This window comes from Mandrillus leucophaeus, unplaced genomic scaffold (assembly GCF_000951045.1).
Source record: "Mandrillus leucophaeus isolate KB7577 unplaced genomic scaffold, Mleu.le_1.0 Scaffold131, whole genome shotgun sequence".
In the NCBI taxonomy this organism is placed as follows: Eukaryota; Metazoa; Chordata; class Mammalia; order Primates; family Cercopithecidae; genus Mandrillus; species Mandrillus leucophaeus.
This window is the reverse complement of record NW_012101266.1, coordinates 3,689,217-3,698,934: the sequence shown is the minus strand read 5'-3', so window position 1 is coordinate 3,698,934 and position 9,718 is coordinate 3,689,217. Positions and strand designations below refer to the sequence as shown.

The 9,718-nt window shown below is 37.6% G+C and overlaps 1 pseudogene; it reads right to left on the bottom strand.

The window, feature by feature from the left end:
* Positions 1–1,679: 1,679 nt before the first annotated feature.
* On the bottom strand, positions 1,680–2,474 carry LOC105534181 (annotated as a pseudogene).
* Positions 2,475–9,718: the final 7,244 nt, after the last annotated feature.

Below are 9,718 nucleotides of genomic sequence, written 5' to 3'. Positions count from 1 at the left end.
GTGGAAGGAGGGTGAGGGCTACAGAACTACATATTGTGTACAATGTACACTACTGAGGTGACTGGTGAACTAAAATCTCAGACTTGACCACTATACAACTCACCCATGTAACCAAAAACCACATGTACCCCAAAAGCTACTGACATAATAAAAGATGATCACATTTTACCACGTTGAGAACATCTCAGAGGAATGGGGAAGGCGAGAAGTTAGATTTCAGTGGGTTAAAGAGTACATAGCAGCTGAGGCAGAAGAACCAGTAAGTAGATAAGCTTAGAAAAAAATATAAACAATAATATAATTAAATCTAGGGCGCATGCCACATAGCTTTAATTTTTAACACCTTGCTGTACATGCTACAGATCATTTCCCATTTCTTTTCTCTTCCTTTCTTTGCTTGCCTCCTTCTCTTGTGTATCTGTTCCCAACTCCATTCCATTTCCTGTTTGTGGAGAAGAAACCACTCCTGATCTTTTATTTCATGGATGTTTTAAGATTTTTACCATGTTTTAAGAATACCAATATGTTTATGGGTACAAACATTTTTTTTGCATGTTTTTGAAAGTTTTTAAAGTGTCCTTCTGTACTGTTTTTGAAATTTACATCTCTTGATAAATATACTAGTAATTCATTTGTAATAACTGAATAGTATGCTATTGACTGAATATAGCCTAATTTATTTATCCAATGTTCTGCTGATAAATAAGTTGCTTCTGATTTTTATACTTTTTTCTTTTTTAATCAATCTTGCTGATATTTTTATATTTTAAAGTGTTTCTTAAAAAAATCAGTTTCTATTCTAGTAATCTCTAATATAGCATATAGCTTTACTTTGTTCCATTTAGTTGTCTTTATTTTTCCACTCTTCCACTTTTTTTTTTTTCAGTGACAAGTGAACATTTATTTTTGTGTCTTCCTATGTGTATATCAAGTCTTTCCAAAACAAGGCCCCAGGCATCTCCAGATTCAGTTATGTCCCTGGGCTTGGTTGACTGCTGCAGGAGTCTTAGGGACCCTTGTACAAATGCTAGAGTTACTCATTTTACCAACATTAAACCCTGGGATAGATGATGCAGCAAAGCAGGACTCCTTCCTCCATGGAATGTGCTGATTTCAGACGAGGTGGCAGCCAGTGTAGAAAACGCTGGAATGTTTCCTTGGAACTGGATGGTGATGAGAGGTGCTTGCTGTGAACAAAAGCTCTTGTCTTTCTTTCTTTCTTTCCATTTATTTATTTATTTATTTATTTATTTATTTATTTATTTATTTATTTTGAGACAGAGTTTCACTCTTGTTGCCCAGGATGGAATGCAATGGGGCGATCTCGGCTTAACTGCAACCTCTGCCTCCTGGGTTCAAGCAATTCTCCTGCCTCAGCCTCCTGAGTAGCTGGGATTACAGGCATGCGCCACCATGCCACCATGCCTGGCTAATTTTTGTATTTTTAGTAGAGACAGGGTTTCTTCAAGGTCAGGCTGGTCTTGAACTCCCGACCTCAGGTGCTGCACCTGCCTCAGCCTCCCAAAGTTCTCAGATTACAGGCGTGAGCCACTGCGCTTGGCCAGCTACTGTCTTTTCTTTGACCCTTCCTTTCCAGTTTTTGAAGATAAAGCAGGAAATAATCTTCTCTGAAGATACTTGATAAAAATTCCCCAAAAAGCAAAAACACATGCTTCCATTTAATTCATAAAAATTTGCTGCAGTTTGGCACCTGGTTTCAGCTGGTGGATGAGCTGATTGATGCGTTCACCCCGATAGCCAGGTATGCCCATCTCCCTGAGGAAGCCCACTCTAGTTTTGGTAGCATGAAGGGCCACTGAGAGGCGGAAAGGGTGCAAGAACCATGAGATGTCCTGGAAATGCTTTCCTGGGAAGGCAGTTTCATGAATGAGGTCTTCCAAGCCAATGACACCAACATTCCCCAGATATTCCTCAATCACTGTGTTATCTGTCAGAGGGATGGTCTTATTATTGACCTTGGCTTGTCCACATTTCAAAATGAGTTACCAGACAGACTTCAGATTTGGAAATCCCCAGGTCACATAAGGTTCCACTATACTCAGCATTTTTAGGTTCTGTGGGGCAGCCGGGCGGGTGGTGGGGTGACTTTTACAAAGACAGCACTAAAAATTTTCTTTAGGTGAAGTCTTGCAATGGTTCTCTGCACCAGTAAACTCATGCCATCAATCCTTTTGATGCGTACAACAAAGGCCAAGGAATGTTTATCTGGCAATTCCAAGGATGAGGTTTCACATCTAGTCATCTGAGACTCACCTTGTCACGTTTCTGCTGCTAGGAATCATGTAGGAATGATTTCAGTCGCTTAAACCTGAGTCCTTTTCCTTTCTTCCGCTCCTTTTTTTGCCAAAAGTGTCTGCTTTGCCTGGGTGGCTTCGGGGACTTGATAAGCTTTTCTCTTTTTTCAGGAGATTTTCTGGAACTGAAGGGATTTTTCTTTGCTCTTCCTCCGCCATCTTTCTAGTGTTACAGCTGCTGATACACTCCTCCAGTTTTTTATTTTCTGTGTCCTTTTTGAATTATGTGAAACCTATTCTTTGCTCAATATTCAAATAATAATCAGTATTTTATTGTAATATACACTTTTCAGACCATAAAAATTCTTCAAATTAATGTTTTGCCTCTCAGCTTTTTACGTGTAATATTTCTTTTTGCTTTTAAATATTTTCTAATTTTCACTAAAATTTCTATATGTGTACGACCATAGCTGTTTAGAAGTATGCTTCTAAATTTTCAAATGAATGTGTTTCCTTTTACCATTATGTTACTGATATCTGACTCAATACAGAAAATATGGTTTAATACGGAATTTATTTTAGTTATAAGGGAACCTTCTTAAAGCATTTGCTTTGAAGAGGCAGAAAGAGTGATAGGCTTGGTTTATTAAAGATAACATATTTATAATGAATGATGGGCTCTTTTTCCATCAATGAAAAATTTGAGAATAAGACACTAATGAAGGAAGCAGGAAGGTATGAGAGGGATATTGAGTGGTCTGATTTCCCTGAGCTGTGGAGAGGTGATGGATCCCCCAGATTTTGTTGAGTGGTCTTAGAAGGGATAGGGGAACCTCCTTCACTGTAACATGAGAATGAAGAAAAATGTGTGTTACTGTAGGAAACTTTGTTGGGGGTTGAGAATTTACAGAATTGATGACCATTTTCTGAAAAAAATATAAAGCAAGACTATCTGGTAAAGTAGATGGCAGAGATTGGTAGGAAGTTTGAGAAAACAAAAAAAAAATGAAATTTTTTCTTAGACAATAGCAAAATAGGAAACTATTAGATGTCTGTTAGACAGTTTGCTCTAGTAGCTAAAATGGGTCTCCATTAGTAATCTCTACGTGAGCTCAGAATAAACTATAAGCAACTTTCCACAGACGCTCATATAAAAGTGTTGTTGAAAACTGGGAGTAACTTTCCTCAAATCCCTATCCAAATTATATAGCCCATTGTTTCCAGTTCCAGGTCCTTGGGGAGCACATCCTTAATGCTCCACTCCATGCCACCTGGCACCAGAACAATTTATATCTTTTCTTTAAAAAGAGAATTTCATTCTGGAAATGCTAAGCAGGTCTTAGTAGACTCTAGTTATATTAATTCAGAAATATTTAAGGCATTCCACTTTCAAAATTTAATTTAGGAATAAAACTTTGTGTTTAGCATGCACATTGCGCAGGTCTCGGTTTTGTAACTAAATACTCTTTCCACTTTAAAATCATTGTTGGCTTCAGTGCTGTCCCCAAATATCATATTCATTTTGTGTTCACACTGCTGTTTAGATCCCAAACACTCCTTAAATTTGTGAATTTTTAATTCCTTTTTCCTGCTTTTGTCTGTGTGTGTGTGTATATATATATATATATACACATGCCTGTTGCCAATTGAAACAGTATCCACTCACAAAAACATGTGACAAATAATCTCCAAGTTGAAGTCTTGAGATCCTTGTCTACCATAGACATTTATGAGTAATCAAGCTGTACAATATTTTGTTATAGAAGGTCTCAAATGGTTTGCCTATTTTATCCATATTAATTATTTTATTCTAGTGATCTCAAAGTAGGTGATTAAAAACCTATGGTATATACATTGTTGGTGATATTTTGTATGCTCTTCCGAAAAAAAGATGACCAACAGTCCAGGACTGAGTTTTTCCCAGAATTAAGGGCTTCCCAGGATGTGATTATCAGTTTTAAAAATGGAATAATCCTGGGCAAATTCGGACAATTATTTATCCTATCTGAAACCCAAACTAGATTCAAAGTTTGGGTTATCTAGGTTTCTAGCCAGAATTCAGTGTTTGAAACAGTTTGTCATTATTTAATTTTTTTTTTTTTTTTTTTTAAGAAGGAGTCTCGCTCTGTTGCCCAGGCTGGAGTGAAGTGGCACAATCTTGGCTCACTGCAAGCTCCACCTCCCGGGTTCATGCCATTCTCCTGCCTCATCCTCCTGAGTAGTTGGGACTACAGGTGCCTGCCACCACGCCCGGCTCATTTTTTGTATTTTTAGTAGAGATGGGGTTTCACCGTATTAGCCAGGATGGTCTCAATCTCCTAACTTCATGATCCGCCTGGCTCGGCCTCCCAAAGTGCTGGGATTACAGGCATAATAATTTTTTACTTATATTCATAAATGTGGTAGTTCCTCTCATGTGTTCTGTCTCACAAGTTAGTCTCACAAGTTTTGTAAAACATGCATTTTAAATGAGGTATATTTTAAAAAGGTAAGAAGCTAGCTTGGAGAAGTAATACTTCCTCCATAAACTCTATTTGCTTTTATGTATACGAACATTTACAGAGAATGACATCTTAAAAAGTCTGGCAATAATTTGAGGTTACAGGCCATGAAACTTCATCCTTTAGGTCTGCAATAAAATGTCAAAATACTTCAAGTTTTTCAGACACAAAATAAAATAGGACAAATGTATGATTTGGGGAAATTTGAGATGAAGGATATTATTTGAATACTACAAGCAGAGAGGAAAAGTAAAACTTTTACTTAAAGTTTTTCACACAATTATGTTAATTTCTTTGGACTTTAATAATACTTTAATAATGCATTAAATTAGAATATAGCACAGGTGATTGTGGAGATAAGCATTTTATTGTAAGGTTTCAAGGGCATATTCTAATGCATTAAAATGGTCTCAACTTCTTTGTCTAATATCCTACATTTGATGTTACAGGAGGACTAAGTGCAAATTTTGATGGAACACAAAGGAGCAAGTGAGAAAATAGGCATTTTCCACAAAGTAAATGGGCAAATTTTTAGCATGAGATACCAATTTTTGAAAACCTAAAGCATAGGAGAGGGGGCATATTTACAGGTAAACAGTCAAATCTACTTGTTGATTTTGGTCCAAGTAGAATGGAAGAAAACAACTTGCACAGAGTGTAGTCTAACTTCTATTACACAAGTGTATTTCTGGACACTGTGGTCTAATGAGAAAATATTTTGCAGACATGGAAATGCATGGATATCACTGAGAGATGGGGATAACCTGTTAGAAATAAACCAGCAATGATATTTTAAAACATCTTTGTTTTCCCACATGATAATTAAAACAAAGAGTTACTACTGTTCATAGAGAGAACCGGAGGATGGTATCGCTGTTTTCCTAGGAATACAATCTGTGTGGACACGGTCTGAAGATTTCCCAAAGGGGATTCATGACTTTTGAGAAGCAAGCCTAAACAATATTACCCTCCTTTGATGCAGGAGAATGAAGGAAGGTGAGAAGATCAATTACTTAGCATGTGCACAAAGACTGTACAGTCAGAGGAGTGGAATCTTGATAATGACAGGCTCCTGTGACAAAGCCTTCAAAGCACATCGAGGAGTTGATTGAGCTGCTGGAGCAGGCAGGCATGTGGAGTGGTGGTTAGCTTTCTTTGTAAAAGAACAATGGAAACTGGTATCACCAGGTGACTTATCTAATTTTCACCTGTTTCCCCAGATGGTAGTGAAAGAAGGGTGGGGGGGAGGGTGGAGGTAGAGTCAGCAGCAACTGCCTTACTCTTCTCTCCTTCCCTCATCTATCCCCGTTTTGTCTGACAGAGGGCAGATTAGGGCAGCTGAAGGAGTTAGAGGGACCCATGTTTTATAATAAACCTTCCCTGCTCTGTGGATTTGTCCACAAAGTTAGTATGTTTTATGCTGAATGGTAAGTTTAATTTGTGCTTTTAAATATGGATCAAGGACTTCATAGATTGCTTCCTCTAATCAACATTTATGGAGCACTTCATCAGAGCCTGGCACTGTGCTAGGTGGATTTTTGTAAAAACTGAAGAAAGAAGGATTTTGAAATAGGTTTCATTCTATTTTGTCCATTTAGACTTTACCAGTAGCTATTAATTCTGATAATAAAGGGCAAGAAAAACAGAACATTGCTCTCCTCTCCCTAACTGCCCCCCCATTTCCCATGATGTGTGTTTGACATTTTCATGATAATTAAAGTTTGAATAATGAAATATTTGGGGTTTTGTGCATATTTCCCCCTTTACCTGCTAATTTTTAATGAGCAGTCAAATTAAGACATGACAGGGCAAGGGCAACGTTGCAGGAAGGTTCTGCATTATTTAAAACTGAATTATTCTGTTCCTAAATCTGGAGGACTTCACAACATGGAGGCTGTTTTATCTAAATCTGGAGAGCACTTCTGGAAGTTTCTTGAAAGCCCAATTTTTCTTCCTTTTTCATATTAATTTGTTTATAACACTGCCAAACACATTGATTTATCCTCTTACCTACTGTCAAAGCAGCCCAGCTCTGATGTTGAACATGGGCCATTTCAGGTAATCTATCATGAAACAGCTCAACAATGCCAAGTTTCTTTAAACCTCTTTCTGAATGTGTTTTCTTACTCAAAAGCAACTGTTTCGTGGAGTGACCCCTGCACCTGGTGTGTCAAGATTCAATAACTAATTGAATACACAGTGATTTCGGTTCTCCACCTGAGACAGCACTGATAATGAAATGGAGACCTATCTCAGACAGCAGGACCTATAAATTAGCTTAGTAGTCTATCAATCTAAGCCCTGTCAAAAACAAATGAGAGAAAGAGAAAAAAAGAATAACTGTTCGCAAAATTATACCCTTCCACATTTGTATCCAACAAGCAAATAATCATCAGCACATTGAATTTGTGTTAGGAAGTGGAATAAATATAGTCTTCTATTAAAATCCTTAGCACATAGAAAGAAATGAAAGCACTTATTTGGGCTGAACACGTTTTATTTAACAACAAAGGTCTAAATCCCAATTTTATCTTCACTGTCATGAGCACTCCCTATTTTTATATATAATAAGTACTATTGTACAAAATATATGCTCCTTACAATATAAGAGTGAGGCGACCTAACAAATCTGATGCTTCAGGTCAGTTCCCAGAGACACAGGCTCTGAAATAAAGATTAGTATGCATAAAGTTTATTAGGAAATGTCCCAGGAAGGGAATGAAGGTGGATCATGTGGAGGAAGAAGCTGGGCTCCAGTGCGGGAATACCAAAACCTCAGCCTCCTTCATGAGGAACTTGATGCTTGGATTTCCCCTCCAAGTTGCCCAGATTTGGGATCAGACTCTTACACACTTGAACAGTCTTTGTATGAAGGCTGCTCCAAGGAGGCACCATGACATTAGCTGTGGAGTCTCGGGGTGGGCTTGGGCATCAAAGGCTTAGCTGAGAGCACTTTCTACACTAGAGAGAACAATCTTGGGACTCCTGAAAACGGGGCCTGAACATAGCACAGTGTTCACTACATCACGTAAGTGACAGCTGTCACAAGCTAGGGTAAGCATCCAGACAGATTCAGGAATAAAAAAGAGTTCAGGAGAAATCTAGGTAGTTAACTGTTATATTTCTTCTCAGAATGAGTGCTACTGAAACCCCTTGAACATGAATGTCCCACCCTAAATTTCCTGATTTTTTTTGATTCTTTAGGCGTTCTTTGGTAAGATGAAGTAGTTTGACTCTACATAGGCATATCATAAATTTTACCTGAGAGTTTAACAGAGGGGTTTTTAATAACATCCTCCAGAGCAGAGTGTACATAAGCTCAGAAAATGGTCTGTCACTGGTGTCATCACCTTCCCGGCGTTGTTCGTTATTGTTGTTGTTCATGGAATATTCTGGAAAGAAATAGGTAAGCTGCTACAGACCACAAAGGTTGGTTCTGTGGACTGAATTCTGTCCCTTGCCTAAATCCATATGTTAAAGCTCTAATCCCCAAAATGACTGTATTTGAAGATAGGGCCTTTATGGAGGTAATTAAATTTAAATGATGTCAAAAAGGTGATGCCTTAATCCAATAGAACTGGCCTCCTTATAAGAGGAGGATGAACTACCACAGTTCTCGTTCTCTCTATGTGAGCACAGAGGGAGGAAGGCCACATGAGGATACAGCGAAGACGTTTGTTAAACCATCAGGAGGACCCTCGCCAGAAACTGAGTTGGTCAACATATCAAGCATGGACTTCTAGCCTGTAGAACCATGAGAAAATATTTCTGTTGTTTAAGCCAGACTATCTGTGATATTTTGTTATGGCAGCCCAAGCAGACTAATATAGCAGGTTACATGGTTAGCAAATAGAGGGGCTGTCAGTTTAGTCTCTTTGCAGTATATTAAACTGGAGATAATGAATAAAGAAAGACAACTTGTATGTAAAAACAAGTTACAGGAGTTTGAATGGTTGACGTAAATTAGTTGACATAAAATAGTTGACTATTACAAGAATAGGCAACTGATGCTTTAGAAGAAAATTCTGTTACAGGATGCAAAAATCTTCTCAAAGGAAAGATGTGAAGAAAAGTTCAGGATAATGTGGGGTTGACATATTAATCTAGGTCAAATCTTCAAAACCTCAGCACTATTCACATTTTGGGCCTGATAATTCTTCGTTGTTGGGGGCTGCCCTGTGTGTTAGAGAATGTCTAGTAGCATCCCTGGGTTCTACCCACTAGGCACCAGCAGCAATCCTTATCCCAAAGTTATGACAATCACAAATATCTCCAGACGTTGCCAGAAGTCCCCTAGGAGGCAAAATTGTCTCCCTACCTCTTTTTGAAAACAATTGATCTTTAAGTAATGTATTCTCAGAGATAGCCTAGAATATGAGTGCGTGCACTGTTAAGGTAAGCCTAGGGAAGAATTGTGTTTTAATTACACATTGAAAAAAAAAAAAAAAAGCTGTTTTTGTGTGTGGACAATGGTGTCTTTTATTTCTTGAATGAATGTATTCCTCCCTATATATTTATCATTTGCTAAGTCAAGGTCTAGGTAGTTGTGTGTGCAGTGGAAATGGTGTAATTGAAAATGATGAAAATTGGGTGAAGAAAGTGAAAAACACAGTGGAGAAAGTAGCTGGCTGTTTAATGTAATCCTCAGGAGATTTTTTAACTTCTGGGGTGGTTTATCACTGGAAATATCTAATAGTTACATTTTTTAAAGGCAAATATGATAAGTCTTTCTTGGACTATTTGATAAGAGCGAAATTATTTCATTCTTTATCTGAATTTTTAATAGAAGTTTTGAATGTTATGCATATATTAGAAGTCCTTTTCTCATTTGCCAAATATATGAATTGAAGAAAATGCAATTTAATGTTACCTGATTCTAAGCTACTGGATATGTTATGTTGCATGAGACAATAATATAACATAATGTTAGATAAGGAAATGGACATTTCAGATTATGCTATC